The sequence below is a fragment of the Oncorhynchus clarkii genome, chromosome 28 (assembly GCF_045791955.1).
Source record: "Oncorhynchus clarkii lewisi isolate Uvic-CL-2024 chromosome 28, UVic_Ocla_1.0, whole genome shotgun sequence".
Lineage (NCBI taxonomy): Eukaryota > Metazoa > Chordata > Actinopteri > Salmoniformes > Salmonidae > Oncorhynchus > Oncorhynchus clarkii.
Window position 1 is genome coordinate 12,434,452 of NC_092174.1, and position 18,034 is coordinate 12,452,485.

The window sequence follows — 18,034 nt, forward strand, 5'->3', positions numbered from 1 at the left end:
CTATTACTGATACTGTAAAAGTTATTGATTTGGTTTCTAAAGCTGAGCTGAGATCTTCGAAAACAAGTATTATTATTATTATTTTTTTTGTATTTTTATTTTTTATCTGTTTTGTAGAGATTGTGTGCCTGCATGTTTGTGTGTTTACGCATGCGTGTGTTTCTGTGTGTGAGGGAGAGACCTGTCTTCCCACTAATTCCAGGGTAAAGTGGCTTATTTAGCTCCACAGCCCACCCCGGTCTTGAGGAAATGGAGAAACCATAAACCAGACAGCCAGCCTCATGGGCTTTCCCCTGGCCTGGGCCGTGCAGCAAAGTGCTGAGTGTGTCAGCGTTTTCTCTCTCTGTTTGTGTATGTGTGTGTGTGTACTCTATCTCTAAGTGTGTGCGTGATGTGCAAAGAGGGTAGGGAACAACACATCCGCCACGCTGAAAAGCCTCTTTGACCGACAGTTTTGTGTTTATGTAGAGATACACTCATGAAAAATACACTTTTGACAAAAATGACACTGTGTGCGCGGGCGTGTTGGTGTGTGTATGTTTTATGAATCTGAATAAGATTAACCTACAACTCCATATTTGCCAAACACACACCACACACTTTCCTGTCCACTTCATTCACATTGAGGGTGATATTTTGAACCTGAAACCATTTAAAAAAAATGTCTATAGCAAATTGAGTTTCAAAACCGTGGTGCATATGCAAAAATGTCACTCTCAGTCCGACGACTAAGATGTCTCGTTTTTTTTCCCTTGTTTGTTCTCTATTGCTCCTTTATTGTTCCTCAAGCAAGGTGATGACATGACGACTTCCCATCAAGCCAACTCCTTGAATGCCCTACTCCTTGAAGTTGGCAGTTGTCTAAAAAAACACTTTCTCTTTTTACCCTTTAGTGTGTGTGCACCTCATTGTGTTTATACTTGGGATATCGCTTTTCAACAGGAAAAGGACATCTCAGGGATTCAGGGAGGGTAAGCTGATCCTAGATCTGTGCCTCAGGGCAACTTCCACTGGGAGCCATGTCTGCTGCTGAATACTATCGGTTCACATTTGTCTTGTTTCACACACTCAATTTGCATCATTCCATGTGTTGTTTTCTCTGAGGTCTTCTCAGGTCCAACAAGTTGGAACCCGTTCCAAAATGGACCCGGGGCTTACTCAAATAAATAAATAAATAAATAAATACATAATTTAAAATCTGGAAACCCAGTCCGAACAGACCCGAGGACAACCAGACCTGGCCCCGTATAGACCCGGTCGTGTCCAGATCTGATCCAAGAGGGAAGTGACAGAATAATAAAAATATATATATATATATATATATATATATTGTTATTAACTTAAGCTGTTGATGCACACACAGAGATCAGCAGGTGGGGGGAGGAGGGGCGGTATTATGTGTGTCTGAGTGGCGAGATGGAAAGACCACGGCAGCCAAACTGACACGCAGTAGTTACTGTAACAACTGTAGGTTATTCATCATCCAGTGTGATGACATGGTACCTGTTTTGATTGCATCAGACAGAAGAGAAGCTTGTTAAGCTAGCTAGCTGGGTTGGCTATTTGTGGCTACATAGGCTGCGCTTTCCCTAGCCACGTTTTTCTCAACTCCACAATGTACATCGATGGAGTTGCGTGGAGATGAGTGTGTGGACTGTATCTCCGACTACATCAAGCCGCTGTCAGGCGATACTTTAAAAAATTAATAATAATAATTCTTAAACACTTACCCATGTCCTCTGTAGCTGCCTGCCTTTCTTTCCTTGTGGAAATGATTTAATAAAATGTACTATTTAATAAAATGTTAATCAAATACGCGGAAACCGTCGGTGGTATCGACTAACAGCGACTCTAGTTGAAGGTACACTCCGCCCACATTTGTGCAAGCTAACTCCGACTGTACATATCGTGGAGTTGAGAAACCCAGCTACGCTACCCGTCCCCATCCTACACAATTACAACAACCACTCCATTCTAAATATTAAGCAGCAGCCTACCTGTTGGCTCATGGTTGTTGTAGACAATCCTTGTCATTTCACTTTTAACCTCTCTGATCTACCCATCCCGGATCCGGGATCGTGAATACAGACTCAAGCTCATTACCATTACGCAACGTTAACTATTCATGAAAATCGCAAATGAAATGAAATAAATATGCTAGCTCTCAAGCTTAGCCTTTTGTTAACAACACTGTCATCTCAGATTTTCAAAATATGCTTCTCAACCATAGGAAAACAATCATTTGTGTAACAGTAGCTAGCTAGCGTAGCATTTAGCGTTAGCATTATCGTTAGCATTTAGCAGGCAACACTTTCACAAAAAACAGAAAAGCATTCAAATAAAATAATTTACCTTTGAAGAACTTCAGATGTTTTCAATGAGGAGACTGTTAGAAAGCAAATGTTCAGTTTTTCCTGAAAGATTATTTGTTTAGGAGAAATCGCTCCGTTTGGTGCGTCACGTTTGGCTACCAAAAAAAACCTACAATCCAGTCATCAATTACGCCAAACTTTTTTCCAAATTAACTCCATAATATCGACTGAAACATGGCAAACGTTGTTTAGAACCAATCCTCAAGGTGTTTTTAGCATATCTCTTCGATGATATATCCTTCGTGGAAGTGTGCTTTCCATTCTGAATCCCAGGACAAAATGACCGCAACTGGAGATTACGCACAAATTTAGGCAAAGGACACCGGGCGGACCCCTGGAAAATGTAGTCTCTTATGGCCAATCTTCCAATGATATGCCTACAAATACGTCATAATGCTGCAGACATCTTGAAGAAACGACAGAAAGCACAGGGTCGTTCCTGCTGCATTCACAGCCATATAAGGAGACATTTGAAAACAGAGCTTCAGAGATTCTGCTCATTTCCTGTTTGACGTTTCATATTGGTTTCGCCTGTAGAATGAGTTCTGTGGCACTCACAGATAATATCTTTGCAGTTTTGGAAACGTTAGACTGTGTTCTTTCCAAAGCTGTCAATTATATGCATAGTCGAGCATCTTTTCGTGACAAAATATTGCGCTTAAAACGGGCACGTTTTTTTTATCCAATAATGAAATAGCGCCCCTATAGGCTTAACAGGTTCTGCTTCATTTGAATTCCAACTTGCATGTCACGGCACCCAGAGACTAGTGCCACTTTGACTTGTGATTGGCCGACAAAATAAGCTACACGTGCCACTCGTGAAAAATCTGAGCAGCAGCATAAATGAGACAATGTTCTCTCTACTGTTTGCTTGATAACTCTACCTCTTATCTGTTTCAGACTCACACCATATGTTGTACTGATCTTTGAACCAGAAGCACACCAACAGACTGACAATGTTGCTTTCCTATGAACCAACAGGTAATAAATGCATTGCTCTTGTTTGATTCTTGCTTGACCCATTTGATCCTTAAGTGAACTGTATTGTTAGTATGTGAATGTGTCTTACCCATGGTTTGGGCGATTTGTAACTGGGTGATTTGTTAAGTGTATAGCAGACGGTACATGTACATTGCTAAATATAATACGCTTTTGTGTTTTATATCCAAAGCGACTTAGTTGTGCGTGCGTACATTTTTACGTAAGGCTGGTCCCGGGAATTGAATCCACTACCCTGGCGTTACAAGCGCCATGCTCTACCAACTGAGATACAAAGGACCAATGCTCCATTGACCTGATAAGGGGCAGGACCCTTTTCCCAGTATCGTGCCGGCCCAAACTCCTAAGGGGTTGGGGGTACTGCTAAGTCTTCTCTTTCAGTGGGCGCTTTATATAGAAACGCACACTGCACACTCAGTGAAACTAGGTCAGTCGTAGCATGTATGAGCCTAGCTCTCTGGTGGCGTGGTGGTGTTAGCTGACCTCTGATTATTTGCATTGACCCCGATTTAAACCAGGTAAATAATGGTGAGGAAACATTGCTGTATGTGGGAATATACACGAGTGCATTACACACACACACTCCCTCCTCACTGAAAGCCTCTTAAACCTAGTGAATGCAGGGTGAAACCTCAGCGCCTTGCTCCTGTTTACTGTCCATTGACTGGTGCCCTGAATATTTCAGAGGCAAGGCAGAAATGCTGTTCACTACCATTCCCTCCCTCTTCATTTCCGTATGAACTGTAACTCAGTAAAATTGTTGCATGTTGCGTTTTAAATGTTGTTCATATAATCTTTTAAATTTAGCTTATAAAATGTGTCATGCTCATGGCTCCAGTTGCATTTGGTTTGCTTACCTGCTAGCTAAGTGGCTAGTTTGCAAGATAAAGCTTCTTCTTTTCATTTTTTTACAGCAGCAGAGACAATCCCCTCATGGATCAAGATCCCTGCTGCCTGATATTTGTTTTGTGTGTGCCGCAAACCTTTTTGAGAGATTGCAATTACCACAGCTCATGAAGTTGGACTTTTTTTTACGTTATCTTGCACTTGTTAGCATTTAGCTCGCATCCGCTATGGGAATTAATTGGTACTTTTTTAGCATTTGTTAGCACTATTATTATGATTCATTGGTACTTTTTTAGCATTTGTTAGGACTGTTATTATGTGTGTGTGTATGTATGTATGTATGTATGTATGTATGTATATATAGATAGATAGATATAAATATATATAAATAAATAAAATGTTTGGAAAGAAATGGCACTGCCGGTAATACCGTATGGTACAGGAACTGTATGAAGGTATGCAAATTTAGATACCGACCAACCCTAGTTCTTGCTGTGGTGAAAAATCAAACTATTTTGGTAGGCACGAGCTAGCGGATTGATATCCAGTAGTGAATAAGTGAGTGAGGTGAGGGATGCACTGTTTTCCTTATTTTAGAAAGGGGGGAGTTTAACAGGGAAGAGGGGATGCACCAGATGGGGCCCTATAAAATCTGTGAAATCAACTTAATGTATTGAACTTTATTAGAAAATGTATTACTTTGTCCAAGATTGTTAAGACATGAACAAAATGCTTAAGGGATTTTCCTTAAACTTTCTCAAGAGGCAACGGCACACAAATGCCCCTCTGTGTGTGCACGTTTTTCAGTCGTTAATGATGACAACCATTCCATTTACCAGAAAACGGTTTTGTCAACCTGGCTTTAGAATGTCCAATGTTGTTTTTCTATTAAAGTGCAATTTTGAGAGCGAAACCTGGAAAAACTAAACAAAAACAATTTTTCTGCAAAAATTCTGATGGAATTAGGCATTGACCAGTTTATTGTTTTAATTTTTGTACCTTTAAAAAAATCTAATCTAATGTAAAGAGAATACAGTGGTCTGGATCTCTTTGTCATATGTAGCTAATAGCCCTCTTTGGCACAATATGCTGTGTTACAATTTCACAATTAAACCTGACAACAATGGAAAGCGGGGAAAAAAACGATTGCATGGTAGACATTCAACTAATGAAATTGAACGTGTGTGTGTGAGATTTTAGGGGCACTATGGGATAGCTCGGGGAAAACTTGACACGTGGCAACAAGGGGTCGTGGGCGACAGACTCAGACAGCAGATGCCGGGAGAGAGGGACATGGAGATGGGGTGGGGGGTGGAGGCCATCAATCAGGTTTAACTGTGACCTGTAACCTTTTACCCCCTTAGGACCCTCACAGTCTGGGTGAGTGCGGTCTGTATCACAAGAACTGGGGTTTACTGGAAAATGGAAGGAAATGTTTGGGGAGATGGAGGGGGGGCGGCAGCGTTAGGGAAAGAGCGGAAGCGAGACCGACGTTGGGAGATGGCTAGAGATGGAGATGGAGGCGCTATACAAATCATAAATTCAATTTCTAGTCCCTTCAGCTATCTGGGACCCAAGAAGCATGTTGACACAGAGATGGACTGTGTGTGAGAAAGATGGAAACATATCGTTCTGTTCCTGTCTCAGCTCTCAGCATCCTACTCCACTTACCTGTATCAGTTGTAAACCTTAGTAGCACTATTATTTACCTACTCTAGCTGTCTGTGTGCATGCTTCAGTAGTCTGCCCTGAATTATTATAGTCTATACGCAAGATGACCCATTCTCATGCTGATTATCAAGTAGATCCAGCTGTGGGATTATAATTTTTTTGAGCGGATGGTATCACTTGGAGCTGATTTTCTGGGTTTTATACATCCGTGCTGCCAGTTGGGGAACCCTGCTGTAGAGAAATTTCCTGTGCCCTTACATGGTGTTGGAGAACATTTATTCACAGTCTAGAGAGACTTAAATTGTGGCTGGCCCCTGAACGTGTGTGTGTGTGTTCACACGTATGGGTGGAAGGATGACGGATGAGCAGTGGGTGAGTCTTCCCTCTGTCACCCTCTCCTCCCCATCCCTTTCACCATCACCCTCTCCAAACTGAACCTTTCCTCTTTCTGTTTGTTTGCCATCTGTCTGGGGTCACTTTGACGACTGCCAGATGAGCGTCCCTCCTTTCTCCACGTCCTCTTTCTCTCCATCCTCCTCTATCCGAATCCTTAGGGCTCTAGTACCCTGCATTGTTTTTCTTATCTCCATTCATCCCCTTCTCCCTTTCTCGCTCCCTTGGGCCTTGTGTTGAACGGTTGGGAGGCTTGGTCTACGACACGTGTGTTGGTAGAAGATGGTTCACACACACACTTTTGCTCTCTGGCCTCTGAGCAGCTTACTGACAATATGGGATACTCTGGTCCCTATTCTTTCTATGGGGGGGGGGGGGGGGGGGGGGCTTGTCCTGCAGATTAACCCCCTCACACACTTTAACGAAGCACACCCTACACTCACCCCTTCATCCCAGCTCACACGCACACACACACTAGTGATGCGTGGGTCAGCCGTTTGTTCACCTGCACCCGCCTGCAATTGCTAATAATCCATCCGCAATTGGCTGACTGTGAAAATCTGAGTCCCGACACTAACCCGCTAATATAGTAAATGCACTGTAGGCTACAGCCAAATACGGTAGGGGGTGCAGGATTTTTGGGGGGATATGTTTCTGCTAATAATTAGACATTTTGGTAGGCTATTTGTTAGTCAGCTTGTCTAATTGGATACATTCCGCTTCTCTTCTGTCATATGTTGCCTTACATGCTGAACACACCGCTTGCATTATGCAGGCTAGTGTTGCAATATGAATGTACATCTTATTCAATCATTTCATCCAAACTGCTCGCTCGCGTCAACGAGTGTCTGCATTGCCATAAATAGAACTTGGTTATTTTTTGGGGACGCTTGACACGCTGCAAGTCCTGCCTCTCCCATTTCCTCATGGGTTTTAGGAGGATATACCCATGTGAGTGATTGAAAGATGAACTGAGGCCCACACACCAGTCCAGTTGGTGGTGGTAATGCACCTTGAAATTGGTTGCCAACCGCCATGTAAAGTCCAAAGAAGGAGCGATTACTAGAAACTAACTCAGTTGACCCTTTTTATCTGTGGATTAATTGTCTGAGTAGAGGAGCTTGTGCATTTCAGGTAAAATAGCAACCCAATGTTTATATCCCAGGACAAATGAGCTAGCAACAGCAAGCTAGCTAGCTAAATTGCCATAAATGTATCATCGACCTGTCCCCAAATTTAATATAGTTGGTTCAGAGTTTTAATGTTTTTCTTTTATTTCAACCTGCGTGTCCTGATCGCATCAGGAAACATAATGAAACAGAGAGTGTGCACAATAATGGAGCGCGAGACGTGCCTATTGAGCGTCTTTGTCCCTCCCCTTGTTCTGGTCTCGACATTTAAAATGATGCTCGAGACACTTTCCTCACACATAAGCAGTAACCTCAATAACATTGTCAGGACGTAGCAGTGGTCATTTTCCCTTCAACTGAAATCGTTACGGTTCAGTATTTCTACCCCCCCCCCCCCCCCTTAAATGCACACGCTATCCACACGTATGGGATGGCAGGGTAGCCTAGTGGTTAGAGCGTTGGACTAGTAACCGGAAGGTTGCAAGCTCAAATCCCTGAGCTGACAATGCAAATCTGTCATTCTGCCCCTGAACCCACTGTTCCTAGGCCGTCATTGAAAATAAGAACGTTCTTAATAATAACTGAATTGCCTAGTTAAATAAAGGTAAAATAAAAAAATCCCCAATTCAGTGTAAGACAATGTTGGGATGAAAACCTCACACATCCCATCATAGGGCAGACACTCCTGCAGAGCACCCCCAAAAGGAGGGTCCTCACCAGTACCTGACTGGTACACTTGACCACACCCTTACAAATGAAATATTACAGGCAGAGGTGTATTGCATAATTCACTTAGACTACCGCAGAGATGAGAAGCGGCTGCTCGGCTATTGAAACCCATTTCATGAAGCTCCAGATGAACAGTTATTGTGCTGACGTTGCTTCTAGAGGCAGTTTGGAACTCTATAGTGAGTGTTGCAACCGGGGACAGATTTTTACTTGCTTCTGCACTCGCTGGTCCTGTTCTTTGCGCTTGTGTGCTCCTAGATGGTTCTACGTCACAGTAACAGCACTTAGTTGACCAGGCAGCTCTAGTAGGGCAGAAATATGATGTTGGGAAGGTGGCATCCTATGACGGTGCCATGTTGAAAGTGAGCGCTTCAGTACAGGCCATTCTACTGTTTGTCAATGGAGATTGCATGGCTGTGTGCTCGTTTAAAAAAAAAAAAAGGGTTTATACACCTGCCAGCAACTGGTGTGGCTGAAATAGCCAAATCCACTAATTTCAAGGGGTTGCCATGTCGTGCATGTCTAACTAATAGGCAACTTTGAACCGAACCGTTTCCCTCCTATCTTTGAACACATCGTAGTTACTTTCAAATTCTTTCTTTGAAACAAAAATCTGAAACACACAAGCGTTGGTAATGTATATTATGTTTAGCCTACGGTGACTGCCTACATTGTCGGCCATTTAACCTGCGTGGGCTAGCCTCCGTGGCTATAATGGCTAACGGTGAGTAATTTTAGTGTGTGTGTTGGGTTAAGGTAAATGGGGTTAGAAGTATATTTGACTCAGTTGATCCGCAGCGAGGGCTTGTGTTTTTACAGTGCTACGCGTTTCCCCTTTACCTCGCTCCACCGTAGTGGGCTGAGGTGGGACTGGGAGGGTGAAAGGGGCCGATTGAGTAGTCTGTGTGTGCGTGTGTGGTGCAGAGAGGTGGAGGTTCAGGCCCGGTGTGGTGTCAGTTAGTGCTCCCCGGTGGTCCGCGTGGCCCAGGAAATAGGAAGTCCACTCAGATACTCTGTGCCTCATTCATGACGACGGAACACTCACGCTGTCTGTGCTGGTGCCGGAGGGATGTGTGTGTGTATATACTGTGTCTTGAGCTGAAGTTTTTATTTGGTCTGTCTATGGCAGGAAAAAGCTGTCAAACTGTGTGTCTGGAATGGAGCACATAAATAACTGTTTAAATGCTGCTGTATGTGTATGAAATCTGTTTGTATTACGTTGTATGTCTAAATGTGTGTTTAGATTCTGCATAAAGGCATGATTGTATATGTACCTGCGTTTCTAAAGTGTATATACCATATGAGTAAGTGTATATTTTGTACTATATTTTAATATAGGCTTAGACTATATGATTGTTCTATCCGTGTGTGTATTTTATGCGTTTGCTGCGTGTCTCTCGGTATCTGTATGGCAGAGGGGGTTGGTTGGGCTCAGATGGGGTGAGGGAAATGAAATGGGCGTGTGTGTGTGTCCCCCAGCCCGTCTGTCTGGTCTCCGTCGTAACCCTGCTTGATGAGATCAGAGGGGTTTGGCTTTCAGCATGAGGCAGCCAGCCAGCATTCCCTCTTATCCTTGTCCTACTGTCTCTCTCTCGCTCACTCACTCACGCTCGCTCTGTGCTGAACTGAAACTAACTCTGAAGAAGAAGAGTGCTCGATAGCGACAGGCGGCGGACGCCACGGCAACAAGAAGAGTCGCAGAGGGCAGGAGCAGTAGCGATAGCGGCCGGGCTAGCTTCTGCCAGGCAGGGAGGGAAGAGAGGGTGGGTCACCTCTAGGGAGAGGGAGTCTTTTCCCTCAGCAGGACTCAACTGGCTTGTGTTCTCTTCTCTGTTCTTTCCACAACGGAGAGAGGGAGCGCTTTTATCACCGCTCTTCTTTTGATTAGTTTTTTATCGGCTTTGAGGTGGAACATGAGACGCGGAGTTTCACAGAAGAGCTACACTGCTGTTACTACTTACTGTAAGCGGCCTGTTTAAGACTGTTAGAGAGCGCATGGTAGCGAGGTGGATGGCTTTTGTGAAAGTTACGTTTTTGTGTGCGTGAATGAGGGATGCCGACACCTCGTGATGCACTCTACTGTTTATTTGACTATGTACTCCTTATCTAAGAGTTTATTCTTCTCTGTGTGTGCGCGTGTGGCATCCTGCATCTCTCTCATGGCTGACCAGATTTCTCCCAGACGCTGTGTGTTTCCTCTCTTCCCTGTCCTGTCTTTAATTTCCCTAATGGACCAGAGGCCCCAGCTGTACAGGATACTCTTCCCTCCTCCGCTCCGTGTGTGTCGGGAATTCTCCCATATACCGTCCTCGGATTTCCCTCCTCTTACTGACACTTAAAAGCATATCTACGCCTGAATTATATCTATTCTAAAACCTGACATTTTCTATACCTCTGACTTCTATATATACCCCACGCATTCATCTAATATGGTTTGTGCCACAGCTATAGGTTTCTGTTGTCCTACCATGTTTAGGTTAGAGGGGAGGGGGTAAATCTGAGCTGTGCTGCTGGGATGGTTAGATAGCGGGGCTTCATTCTGACTTCATCTCTTTTGTTTTGTCAGCTGCTGACCTCTTGCGTGGCTTGTTATCGCTCTCTTTCTCTGTCTGCCATTATGTTTGTGTGCGTCTCTCGCTCTTTCGCCCCCCCTTTCTTAGATAAGGTGATTTAGAGAGTAGCAGAGGTTGTGGTGGGTTTCTCTGTGTTCAAATCCCTATTGTTTGTGTGTGTGTGGGAGGGGGGGGTTCCGGAGGAAAGTCCTTGAGCAGTGACTAACATTATGCTTGGGAGAAGACAGCTGTTAGGAAGTCGTGTTCCATGTACATTTTGGGTTGGTATGCTGTGCGTGTCTCCGCAACGCTAGCATGCAACTGTGTGTGTGTTATGTGCCCTTCTATGAGTTTATACCACTGGCGTCAGTTCAGCTAAACCTAGGATATGGCGGGACGGGTTAGGGTTTACTCTAAAATGCTATTTGGAGAACAGAACAAATTACCCCCGCCATGAATTATTATTGTCATGTTTGTTTTAAACGTCTGGATCGGCATATACACTGTCAACCACTACTCAACCTTATCACAAATGTACTTTTACTTACGCATACAGTAGGCTGAGTATTGTATAAGGCACAATCATCGTTTTAATTCAGGTTTTTTTTTCAGGCTTTGGACTCAAAAGCCTATACGTAGGGTCTATTCATAAACTCTAATATGCGTATGGATGTTTTGAATTAATCATCAGGAAGCACTGTCCGTTTTTGTGTTAGGTTTTGAAACGACTACCACTGTTTCAACCTGCTGTTGAACTTCTTTCTTCAAATTGATCATCACAGTGACTTGATGATATGTTTTTTGATGTGATTTTCGACATCAATGCATTTGCATTGCTGTCAGTGGTTAGAGGGACAATAGAGCCCTGAGTGTACCAGGCCATTAGGACTTGATGCTCACTAGGGAGATGGGTACTACCAAGCATGTCCAGAGTGCATAAAACGAGATTACCATGTCTCAATGGTCACGTGAAAATTTTACTGCGGTCATGACTGCCGGTGTGTCTGCCGCCATCGCCTCATGTTTCAGTATGATAATACATGGCCCCATGTCGCAAGGATCTGTACACAATTCCTGGAAGCTGAAAATGTCCCAGTTCTTCCATGGCCTGCATACTCACCAGACATGTCACGCATTGAGCATGTTTGGGATACTCTGGATCGACGTGTTAGACCGCGTGTTCCAGTTCCCGCCAATATCCAGAAACTTCGCACAGAAATTGAAGAGGAGTGGGACAACATTCCCCAGGCCACAATCACCAGCCTGATCAACTCTATGCGAAGGAGATGTTGCGCTGCGTGAGGGAAATGGTGGTCACACCACACACTGACTGGTTTTCTGATCCACGCCCAACTTTTTTTTCCCAGTCATGTGAAATCCATGGATTAGGGCCTCATTTATTTACTTAAATTGACTGATTTCCTTATGAACTCTAACTCAGTATAATCTTTGAAATTGTTGCATTTTATGCTTGTTCAGTGTAAATTCAAACTGATATATTGGTGCAATTATTTTTAACCAAGAGCTCAATGACTATTAAAATGCCCATAAAGGCTAGTAATCCAAAACACATGGCATATCACAGTGCTCTGTGTGTTCCTGAAGACATCTCTGCCAATCAAGCATTCATTGATTGCAGCAATGCAAATTGCTTGGGCCGTTTTGTCGGCGACATTTATATAATTTGTACCCACTGATAGGGTGTAAGTGCTGTTTTACCCTTCGCTGATGATTTATTGTTGCTACAGAGAGCGGGATGAAGAAACAAAGGCACAGAGAAAGGGGTGGGCGTCAGGGGTACTCAAATATTATTTGAGACGGTTTGGTCACACATTTCCTATGTGGCAAATTCCAGATGTCAATTATCATCGTAGAAAGAAACCACCTCGTGTCCCATGCATGGTTTTTATGTTCAGTTAACATAATTTAAATCTATGGATTTAAGGCATCTGTAATAGAATATATACTGGTCAAAAACGTGTAGACATTACTAAATGCATTTCTATAGCTTCCAAAATATTTTTTACAAGGTGGGGGAGTGCCAAGATAACCGTGTTGGCTTCTATACAGCGACCCTGGAAGACATCTAGTGTATGTTCACATTGTTTTGTTCACGCCCCTCTTGTTGGCGGAGCGTATATTTAAGCAGTTTTAAAACTTATTTCCTGCAAGTTAAAAAAAAATATATATTTCTTTTTCATTTTGCGATGTCTCCTCTGTGTTCATATGAGTGGCTCAAACATTGCAACCAAATCAATGGGGACCCCTGTGGGTCTAGGCCCATGGGCACATAATCTGCCCATGATAACTACAATGTTTAGATATGTTAACTTAGCTACCATGCTAAAGAATGTTAGCTGACATGGTCTAGTTACAACAAAAATGGTATAGAATCAATCCCTCTGTCGAAGACACCTGGACACGTGTTCAGGCAAATGAGAAATAAGTGCACTAGCTATCCGGGAGGCCAAAGTTGGTTACTTTAAGGAGCAGTGCTCGCTCTGTGGGTCTAACCCCAAGAAGTTCTGGGAAACGGTTAAAGACCTGGAGAATAAACCCTCACAGCTGCCCATGTCCCTAAATGTTGTGGTTGTTACTGACAAGAAGCACATGGCTGAGCTCTTCAATCACCACTTCATTAAGTCAGGATTCCTATTTGACTCAGCCATGCCTCCCTGCCCGTCCAACATTTCCTCATCTCCCACCCCTTCCAATGTGACTATCCCCGATGCTTCTCCCTCTTTTTTTCCCCCTGCCCCGCTACAAAGTTTCTCCCTGCAGGCGGTCACTTGGACGAGGTGGTAAAGGAGCTCCTTAAACTTCTTTAAGGTTGCTGCCCGTACTATCGCCAGCCTTTCTCCAACCTTTTTAACATGTCTCACCTTTCTGGGGAGGTTCCCATTGCTTGGAAGGCAGCCACGGTTGGTTCTTTATTTAAAGGGGGAGATCAAGCTGATCCTAACTGTTATAGGCCTATTTCTATTTTGCCATGTTTATCAAAAGTGTTGAAAAAACTTGTCAATAATCAACTGACTGGCTTCTTGAGGTCTATAGTATTCTCTCGGGTACGCAATCTGGTTTCCACTCAGGTTATGGATGTGTCACTGCAACCTTAAAGGTCCTCAATGATGTCACCATTGCCCTTGATTCTAAGCAATGTTGGGCTGCTATTTTTGACTTGGCCAAAGCTTTTGATACGGTAGAACATTTTGTTCTTGTGGGCTGGCTAAGGAGTATTGATGTGTCTGAGGAGTCTTTGGCCTGGTTTGCTAGCTACCTCAAAAGAGTGCAGTGTCTCAGCCACTGCCTGTCACCAATGCAGTACCCCAAGGCTCAATCCTAGGCCCCTTGCTCTTCTCAATTTACATCAATAACATAGCTTAGGCAATAGGAAGCTCTCTTCCATTTATATGCAGAAGATAGTCTAATACTCAGCTGGCCCCTCCCTAGATTTTTTTGTTAAACACTCTACAACAAAGCTTTCTTAGTGTCCAACAAGCTTTCTCTGCCCTTAACCTTGTTCTGAACACCTTCAAAACAAAGGTCATGTGGTTGGTAAGAAGAATGCCCTTCTTCCCACAGGTGTTATTACTATCTCTGAGGGTTTAGAGCTTGAGGTAATGACCTCGTACAAGTACTTGGGATTATGGCTAGACGGTGCACTGTCCTTCTCAGCATATACAGTGCCTTGCGAAAGTATTCGGCCCCCTTGAACTTTGCGACCTTTTGCCACATTTCAGGCTTCAAACATAAAGATATAAAACTGTATTTTTTTGTGAAGAATCAACAACAAGTGGGACACAATCATGAAGTGGAACGACTTTTATTGGATATTTCAAACTTTTTTAACAAATCAAAAACTGAAAAATTGGGCGTGCAAAATTATTCAGCCCCTTTACTTTCAGTGCAGCAAACTCTCTCCAGAAGTGATGATAAATACAATCCACCTGTGTGTAATCAAGTCTCCGTATAAATGCACCTGCACTGTGATAGTCTCAGAGGTCCATTAAAAGCGCAGAGAGCATCATGAAGAACAAGGAACACACCAGGCAGGTCCGAGATACTGTTGTGAAGAAGTTTAAAGCCGGATTTGGATACAAAAAGATTCCCCAAGCTTTAAACATCCCAAGGAGCACTGTGCAAGCGATAATATTGAAATGGAAGGAGTATCAGACCACTGCAAATCTACCAAGACCTGGCCGTCCCTCTAAACTTTCAGCTCATACAAGGAGAAGACTGATCAGAGATGCAGCCAAGAGGCCCATGATCACTCTGGATGAACTGCAGAGATCTACAGCTGAGGTGGGAGACTCTGTCCATAGGACAACAATCAGTTGTATATTGCACAAATCTGGCCTTTATGGAAGAGTGGCAAGAAGAAAGCCATTTCTTAAAGATATCCATAAAAAGTGTCGTTTAAAGTTTGCCACAAGCCACCTGGGAGACACACCAAACATGTGGAAGAAGGTGCTCTGGTCAGATGAAACCAAAATTGAACTTTTTGGCAACAATGCAAGACGTTATGTTTGGCGTAAAAGCAACACAGCTCATCACCCTGAACACACCATCCCCACTGTCAAACATGGTGGTGGCAGCATCATGGTTTGGGCCTGCTTTTCTTCAGCAGGGACAGGGAAGATGGTTAAAATTGATGGGAAGATGGATGGAGCCAAATACAGGACCATTCTGGAAGAGAACCTGATGGAGTCTGCAAAAGACCTGAGACTGGGACGGAGATTTGTCTTCCAACAAGACAATGATCCAAAACATAAAGCAAAATCTACAATGGAATGGTTCAAAAATAAACATCCAGGTGTTAGAATGGCCAAGTCAAAGTCCAGACCTGAATCCAATCGAGAATCTGTGGAAAGAACTGAAAACTGCTGTTCACAAATGCTCTCCATCCAACCTCACTGAGCTTGAGCTGTTTTGCAAGGAGGAATGGGAAAAAATTTCAGTCTCTCGATGTGCAAAACTGATAGAGACATACCCCAAGCGACTTACAGCTGTAATCGCAGCAAAAGGTGGCGCTACAAAGTATTAACTTATTAAGGGGGCTGAATAATTTTGCACGCCCAATTTTTCAGTTTTTGATTTGTTAAAAAAGTTTGAAATATCCAATAAATGTCGTTCCACTTCATGATTGTGTCCCACTTGTTGTTGAATCTTCACAAAAAAATACAGTTTTATATCTTTATGTTTGAAGCCTGAAATGTGGCAAAAGGTCGCAAAGTTCAAGGGGGCCGAATACTTTCGCAAGGCACTGTATCAAAGCTGCAGGCTGAAGTTAAATCTAGACTTGCGGTTTCCTTGTAATCACAGCTCTTTCACCCCAGCTGCCAAATTAACCCTGGTTCAGATGACCATCTTACCCATGCTAGATTACAGATACATAATTTATAGATCAGCAGGTAAGGGTGCTCTCGAGCGGCTAGATGTTCTTTACCATTCGTCCATCAGATTTGCCACCAATGCTCCTTATAGGACACATCACTGCACTCTATACTCCTCTGTAAACTGGTCATCTCTGTATACCCATCGCAAGACCCACTGGTTGATGCTTATTTATAAAACCCTCTTAGGCCTCACTCCCCCCTGAGATATCTACTGCAGCTCTCATCCTCCACATACAACACCCATTCTGCCAGTCACATTCTGTTAAAGGTCCCCAAAGCATACACATCACTGGGTCTTGTCTTTTCAGTTCGCTGCAGCGACTGGAACGAGCTGCAACAAACACTCAAACTGGACAGTTTTATCTCAATCTCTTCATTCAAAGACTCAATCATGGACACTCTTACTGACAGTTGTGGCTGCTTTGTGTGATGTATTGTTGTCTCTACCTTCTTGCCCTTTATGCTGTTGTCTGTGCCCGGTAATGTTTGTACCATGTTGTGTTGCTACCATGCTGTGTTATGTGTAACTGACTTGCTATGTTAGGTCTCTCTTTATGTAGTGATGTGTGTTCTTTATTTACTTATTTTTAATGCCAGGCCTCTGTCCCTGCAAGAGGCCTTTTTTTGATAGGCCATCATTTGTAAATAAGAATTTGTTTATAACTTACTTGCCTAGTTAAATAAATAGTTGATTGCAAAATGGCAACTTGTGCATTCTACTGGGTTCTTTAAAAGAAAGCTGTGACCCCGCGTATTGAGTCCATTCTGGATCCGGACAGTGTTCCGCCTGAGTATGGCTGGCGTATGTAGTATTTTTGGAGGGGTGACTGGAGGGAGAGTGGCTAGAAGGATGGAAATAAAGGGATAGATTGAGAGCTCTCCCGCCGTTTTCTCCTTGGCTTAATAGGATCAACGGCCCCCGTTAGCAGTGTGGAGTATCCTTATCTCTTAGAATTCCACAGGATGATTCATCTTTGTCTGTATGTTGACATACTCTAAATAATAACATACTGCGTACAATCTACCTACCGCTGGCATATCCTCACTAGAATTTAATCTCAATTATGTAGACGCTAACGGTTGTTGTCGAATAGTTTGTAAAGGCTTTACTCTCCACTGCAGTTAACACTTCATAGCAACACACACACCACTAATTGGAACCAGGGTTGCTAGGTATGTGTTGGTCTGTTTAAGCACACACTGTTTTGGATTCCCGTTAACAGGCTGGTCTGGGTTATTCCTCCTGTGAAGCCGACAGACCGTGATCTTTTTGGTAATTTCCCAAACATTCTTATGAGTTTTCCCTAGAAGTCCTCCATCTTGTGTTTGTGTGTAGCTCTTCCGAGGTAATGACTCTACTGTGACAAATAATGTCCGTGTGAAGGAGCTGTCTGAGAGTGAGATTGCGGGTGTGTGTCACATCAAAGCCAGTCTCCCCAGTCAGAGCATTTTGGATATGCATGAAAGCATGGCTCTAAGGCAGAAGGGACCGAGCAATGATTTTATACACGCATTATGCAACTGATTTTTTTTTTTAAAGCATTGTTAGAGGGAAGGTAGCCAAGTCACCCCCACCCATGTTACGCATCCCTTTGTTTGGGTCTGTCTTTTTCAGTGACTTTCTCTGGTCTGTGGCTTCGCTCTAGTTCTTGCTCTGTCCTTCGTTCGCTCTTGCTCTTGTGCGCGCTCTCTTGCTTTCTCTTCATATACCTCCATTTCATCATGCTTTTCTGTCTCCCTCAAGAAATAAAAAATATTATTTAGGTTTTTCCCATCCTATATGCTGTCCTTTCTGCTCCCCTAACTGCCATACCTGTCTAGCCCAGCTAAAGGAAGGGATGATGACAGAGAAGAGCAGACTCTCCTAAATAAGTCGTCAGAAGGCTGGGGGGAGCGAGCGAGGGAGTGTGCCAGAGATGGGTGAGAGGGAGAGCGGTCTAACTCAA

General features: G+C 43.5%; 1 protein-coding gene across 2 annotated transcripts in view; it reads left to right on the forward strand.

The window, feature by feature from the left end:
• Window positions 1-18,034, forward strand: part of LOC139387000 (SPRY domain-containing SOCS box protein 4-like) — a 113,569-nt gene that overhangs the window by 41,875 nt on the left and 53,660 nt on the right. Inside the window, exon 1 of one of the 2 annotated variants that reach the window (XM_071132936.1) lies at window positions 9,931-10,102. The exons of the other annotated variant lie outside the window; for it this stretch is intronic. The gene's annotated coding sequence lies outside the window, so the exon portion shown is untranslated. Of the gene's footprint in view, window positions 1-9,930; window positions 10,103-18,034 lie in introns of those variants that run through there. 2 annotated transcript variants of the gene reach the window in all.